Genomic DNA, 6,483 nt, shown 5'->3' on the forward strand with positions numbered 1-6,483 from the left:
TGAAGCATACAGGAGTGTAGTGTTAATGAGGTCAATCCATAAGAGGGTCGTTCAGGAGTCTGGTAACAGCGGGGAAGGGGCTGTTTTTGAATCTTTTTGTGGGTGATCTCAGACTTCTGTATCTCCTGCCCGATGGAAGAAGTTGGAAGAGTGAGTAAGCCGGGTGGGAGGAGTCTCTGATTATGCTGCCCGCTTTCCCCAGGCAGCGGGAGGTGTAGGACGGAGTCAATGGATGGGAGGCGGGTTTGTGTGATGGACTGGGCTGTGTTCACGACTGTGTCATATCTTATGGTCTTGGGCCGAGCAGTTGCCGTACCAGGCTGCGATGCAGCCGGATAGTCTGCTTTCTATGGTGCATCTGTAGAAGTTGGTAAGTGTCAGTGTAGACATGCCAAATTTATAAGAGATGTAAAAGAGGATCTGTTTGGGGGAGCTTGCAGAGATTCCCCATGTTCCGGCGCCATCTTGCTGGGCTGCTAAAAAAAAGGGTCTTGAATGTAGCACATACTTCTGCCCAACCAGCAATCACTTGCCGTGTCGTGATTATGCATCACACAAACAAATTGTGGAAATCTTGCAACAAATCATCAAGGAGCCTTTCAGCTCTCCACACTGCTATGCGCTCCAGGTCAGTCTCACCAAACAGTATTTATCTACAATGCCAGCTCAATACTTCCTTTTTACATTTCCCGTTGCTGCTATTTTTCTTGCGGTCAGGTTTCCAGCTCTGGCTGGATGTAACCATGGAGATTGCATCGCACAGCATAGGAATTAGGGGCTGGAGTAGGTCATTTGTGCCTTCGGGCCTGTTCCATCACTCAACAAGATTGTGACAGATCGTCCACCTCGCTGCACTATCACTGTATCCCTTAGTAACCCAAAAACTCTTATCGACCTCCAATCTGGAATAGACTCAACAACTAGAGTTTCAAAGATTCACAATCCTTTTGAGTGAAGAAATTTCTCTCTGTCTCAATCCAAAATGGCCACCCCCTTATTCTAAGACTGTGATTGAGTGTTCTACATTCCCTAGCCAGCATGAAATATTTTCTCAGATTCTAGTCTGTGAATCTCTTTCAGAATTTTGTATATTTCCAATTAGACCACCTCTCATTCTTCTAACTCTAGGGAAGATAACAAATCTCTCCTCAAAAGGACAATGACCTCATCCCGAAACCAGGCTCGTGATCCTTGGTTGGACTCCCGACAGGGCGGGTATGTCCTTTCTTCGGTAAGGTCATCAAAACTGGACCAGAACTCCTCATCATCAATGCCATCAATAATTATAACAGAACCTCTTTCATGGAATGTGAGCACCTCAGGCTCGGACAGCATTTTCTGTCAGTTCCGAACTACCTTTAGGAAGCCACCTTCATGAACTGGTGCAGTCCACCTGGTGTGGGGACACCTCAGTGCCGTTACTCATACTCTCATTCCCTTGTAAAAGAAAAGCTAACATACCATTTGCCTTCCCAGCTGCTTGCTTTACCTACATATTAATTGCATGATCTCCTCTCTCAAACCACCCCATCATTCTTCTCTTGATCACCCAACACGCCCATCAGTTCCTTGCCTTTCCCAGGCCAATTGAAGCAAGCGGACACTTCCATTTCTTCGGTCGGCAATTCTGGTCCATCAGCCAGACAATCCTCTTTCCCAACTCCCAGCAATGTTATAGCCAGCGAACAGCGCGTGGCCAATAAACGCACGGCTGGGGGACCGGAGAATCCAGCCCAATGTCTCTTAATCCACTCCCCAGGGAACCTTCTTCATATAAACAAAATTCCTTTAGACCAAACCTTTACGATGCTTTAATTGCACCTCTGTCTCCAAATAGCCTGCTACCTATCAAACCAGGATTTTTAAAAGTGTGACTGCAGCAGTCATACACACTAACCCAGGCTTTCAACCCTTTACTGCACCAATCATATGTGACACAATATATCTGAAATTCATCACAGAAGCAAAACAGAGCAGGTCAGCTGATCAACCATGTTGGTTTAGCCTTCCTCAAGAGTGACGCGTAATTCCTGCAGTGAGTTCAGTAGGTCAACAGAGACAGGTACCAACAAGGTCTCCTCAGGCTCTGACTGGCTGGCTGACAGCGATTAGCACAAAGCCCTTGGTACCTGAGCCAAGCCGTCCCGTTTTGTTTTTGCAAGGGGAGAGCAAGCTGTTGTTTTCTTTAAAGACAGACGGTGAATGGACTGCCTGGAGGCTGCTTCTCCAACCTTCGCCTTGTCCCGCATACTTGGGCGGCACAGAGGGCTCAATAAAAACACACAATCTAAAATCTAGGTCAAGTTCCAGACAGGATTTCATTCTCTGCCATGAAATGATAAAAAAGGAATCACAACTCTCAGGCATTTACTCCCAACAAAACCTGCTCCACGACACAAGACCCACTTACAACCCAGTCTTCAAACTACTTACAATCCCACAAAAAAGCTGCTTGGAATCCAAGTAACTGGGGGGCTTCATCTGCAGGAAAACACACTTCAGATAGTTGCGAGAAAAACAACTCAAACTCCAGATAATTTGGCATTCAAAGATGTGCAAGTTTAAAGATAAAAATAATTCCCAACATACTGCCAGGTTCAACTTAAAGAACGTTAAGTATTCCGGTTGGAATGGTGATTGAAATTTACCATGTCACCAAAAGAAAAAAGGGCTCCCCATCATCCGCCTTTTACCTTAAACAAATTGTCATTTTCCAATTAGTCTTCTCAGAGCAGAGAATGCGGAGATAGGGGGCGGGATTCTCCGAGCCCCGCGACGGTCCGGAGAATCGGCGCAACCGCACCATGCCACCCCGATGCCGGCACGTAATTCTCCGAGGTGCGGAGAATCGGCGCTAATTGCGCCAGCGTGTTTGGCGCGCCGCCGGTCGTGGCCCGCTGTCCGCGGCCGGGCCGCCGATTCTCCGGCCTCGATGGGCCGAACGGAAACGGCAGAGTCCCGCTGGCACCATTTACACCTGCTTGCAGCCGGCGGGAACTCTGCAGGGGAGCTCCTTCATTGGGGGGGGGGGGGGGGGGGGGGGGGGGGGGGGGGGAGGAGAGGAGAGGAGAGAGGCCTCCGTTGGGGTCTGGCATCTCCAGGCCCGCCCCTATTTTATTACGCGGCCGTCTCCTGAACCCCCGCACCATGTTGCATCGGGGCTGGGGCGTTGAGGAAGTCCCCCGCGCATTTGCGGGTTGGCACGGCACCACTGTGCATGCGCGGGTTGGCGCGGCACCCAGTTAGCGCTGGGTAGGGAAGCTGGAACGGCGTGAACCGCTCCAGCTCATTCGGATAGTGGGGGCAGACTGTTGTACCGTCAATATGCCGCAAGGCAGGTTGAAGTAACGTCAATTAAAGGCTTTATTAAGCAAAACTTGATCCCCAGCAGCTTGGTTACAGAATGCAGCTGCTGGGGGAAATCCGGGTTCTTATACCGGCATTTCTGGGCAGAGCCCAGTCGGCGGCCGATCCTATCAGGACCCGGCATCCCTCCACCAATAGCCTGTCGACACGTGGTGTACCATATTACCCCTAATACATACCACCACACAGACTAAATGAGCCAAATGTCCTCCTTCTGCAACGTCGGGATACTATGATTTCTGATGTCTATGATTTCTATGATTTCTGATTTCAATGAATTATGATTTACGATGATTTCTGCTCTTCTTTGACTGGCATCTTTTACATTCACCCGAGGGGGCAGATGGAATCTCAGATTAACATTTCATCTGAGAGATGGGGGCCTCCCAACAGTGGAGCACTATGGCACTGGGGCAGGGGAGTCCCTAGATTATGTACTCAAGTCTCTGAAACAGCCCTCAAGGCCACGACTTTCTTACTCCTAGGCAAGGGACCTGCTAATGAGGAACGGTGAGCCAACTACTGAACCAAAATGCAAGTTAGTTTCTCATGAATGGAATCCAGCCCCAGTCATTAAATCCCGGTTATGCAACTTTAAATGCAAATGGGGAGATCAAATAGAAACTTACAAGATAATGAATGGCTTAGATAGGGTGGACGTAGGGAAGTTGTTTCCATCAGCAGGGGAGACTAGGACCCGGGGGCACAGCCTTAGAATAAAAGGGAGTCACTTTAGAACAGAGATGAGGAGAAATTTCTTCAGCCAGAGAGTGGTGGGTCTGTGGAATTCATTGCCACAGAGGGCAGTGGAGGCCGGGACGTTGAGTGTCTTTAAGACAGAAGTTGATAAATTCTTGATTTCCCGAGGAATTAAGGAGAGAGAGCGCGGGTAAATGGAGTTGAAATCAGCCATGATTGAATGGTGGAGTGGACTCGATGGGCCGAATGGCCTTACTTCCGCTCCTATGTCTTATGGACAGAGATAAGGAGACATTTCTTCACACAGAGTGGTGAGCCTGTGGAATTCATTTCTACAGGAAGTAGTTGATGCTAAAACATTGAATATATTCAAGAGGCAGCTAGATATAGCACTTGGGGAGAATGGGATCAAAGGCTTATGGGGAGAAAGCAGGATTAGGCTATTGAGTTGGATGATCAGTCATGATCGTGATAAATGACGCAGCAGGCTTGAAGGGCCAAAAGGCCTCCTCCTGCTCCTATCTTCTATGTATCTAAATACGGAAAATCCGTGCTAGTTGGCAGTGCTGTTTATGACCATTCAGATAATAATCTGCCTTCTTGTTTTTACCCACTCGCTCAATTTGTCCAAATCACACTGAAGGATCTCCGCATCCTCCTCACAGCTCACCCTGCCACGCAAATTGGTGTCATCTGCAAATTTGGAGATATTACATTTTATTCCCTCACCTAAATCATTAATATATATTGTGAATAGCTGGGGTCCTACCAACGTGGATAACCTCACATTTATTCAAATTATACTGCATCTGCCACTCGCTCAACTTGTCCAAATCACTCTGAAGGATGTCTGCATCCTCCTAGAGTTTGAGAATGAGAGGGCACAGATTTAAAGTGATTTGCAAAAGAAGCAAGAGTAATCAGAGAAAAAAACTTTTTCACACAACAATTGTTTCGGCTCTGGAATGCATTGCCCTGGAAGTGTGGTGGAGGCAGGTTCAATCGAGGCATTCAAGAGGGTATTAGATGATTACTTGAACGGAAACAATGTGCAAGGGGACAGGGAAAAGGCGCTAAGCAATGGCACTAAGCCATGATGCTCATTCAAAGAGTTGATGCACACAAAATGAGCCGACTAACCTCGCTCTGCATCGTAACAGTTCTGTGATTTCACAAACCTCTATCAGGTTTCATGTTGAGTCTTCAGAACAATATCTTTAGTGATGGAAACATTTACACGCTGTTGAAACCCACAGCGAACCCAACATAACAGCAAAGCTCACATCCTGTGAGGAAGGTTGTTAATGTTGGGGATATTAACAGTTTTTCTGATATTAACCTCACCATTGTTCTCCCGGAAAAAGAGATTGAAATTATTCGGAGCTCACATCCTGCGAGGAAGGTTGTTAATGTTGGGGATATTAACAGTTTTTCTGGTATTAACCTCACCATTGTTCTCCCGGAAAAAGAGATTGAAATTATTCGGAGCTCACATCCTGCGAGGAAGGTTGTTAATGTTGGGGATATTAACAGTTTTTCTGGAATTAATCTGTCCATTGTTCTTACTGGCAAAAGAGATTGCAATTATTCTGCTCACTGGCCCGGCCAAAGTTTCAAGTCAAAAACTTTTCAAACGTATTTATTTTCTGACACAAAATAACCTCACCCAGGACAAGGCAGGACTGCACAGCAGAACGCAAATTCTATTCGCATTGATGGGAAGACAAACTGTAAAAGTAAATGAAAGAAATTGTTCCAAATGGTTACAATTTGTCATTTGCAACCTGCGCTACTTACAGTTTTTCAAGTTGGGCCAATCTGCTATATCAATCGTGTTTTCTTCATATTTTATTCCACTGTACGCAAAAATATAACGAGCAGTTTCAGCTCTCCCTCTTATTTTAAAGTAGCTCAGCCTGTAGTTTGGCATGTTGCAACCTGTCGAGAGACCAAGCACAACACATTTTTAAAAACATCGGGTACAGCTAATTAATGACTCTTGGCATAGCACTGGAGAAACAGAATTAGACACACCACCCAAGTCCCACAACAGGCTCGGCCAAATTGATGTCGCAGAACTTGGTTACGAGTGGAAGCAACAACAGAAACAAAATATTTCTGCTGTCACCTCCCCCAAGCCTCTCCACCACCCCCTTCAGGCTCTTCCTTCCAAATCCTTCTTCAAACCAATGTAATCGGCCAAGCTTTTGGGACACCTGTTCTAATATTTCCTCATGTGGCTCGGTGTCAGATTTCTGACCGATATTCACTCCTGTGAACTGCTCTGAAGCGCTCTTAACCACTTTAAAGGGGCTACGTAAATGCAAGTCGGTGTTGATCAATTTTGTCAGAGAATACAGTGGTGCCGGCAGTAACTGCAATCTCTCTGGTGAAGCAGATTGGTAAATAAAGCCAGCC

At 46.7% G+C, this 6,483-nt stretch overlaps 1 long non-coding RNA gene across 2 annotated transcripts in view; it reads right to left on the reverse strand.

The window, feature by feature from the left end:
• The window catches only part of LOC140407668 (uncharacterized), a 28,063-nt gene extending 21,913 nt beyond the window's left edge, over window positions 1–6,150 (reverse strand). Inside the window, exons 1-3 of one of the 2 annotated variants that reach the window (XR_011939748.1) lie at window positions 6,100–6,150; window positions 5,863–6,003; window positions 2,453–2,481 (exon numbers count right to left, since the gene is read on the reverse strand). This is a non-coding gene — a long non-coding RNA (uncharacterized lncRNA). Of the gene's footprint in view, window positions 1–2,452; window positions 2,482–5,862; window positions 6,004–6,099 lie in introns of those variants that run through there. The other variant, XR_011939747.1, reaches the window with a different exon arrangement.
• Between the last annotated feature and the right edge of the window lie 333 nt (window positions 6,151–6,483).

Source organism: Scyliorhinus torazame, unplaced genomic scaffold, assembly GCF_047496885.1.
Source record: "Scyliorhinus torazame isolate Kashiwa2021f unplaced genomic scaffold, sScyTor2.1 scaffold_1772, whole genome shotgun sequence".
Taxonomy (NCBI): Eukaryota; Metazoa; Chordata; class Chondrichthyes; order Carcharhiniformes; family Scyliorhinidae; genus Scyliorhinus; species Scyliorhinus torazame.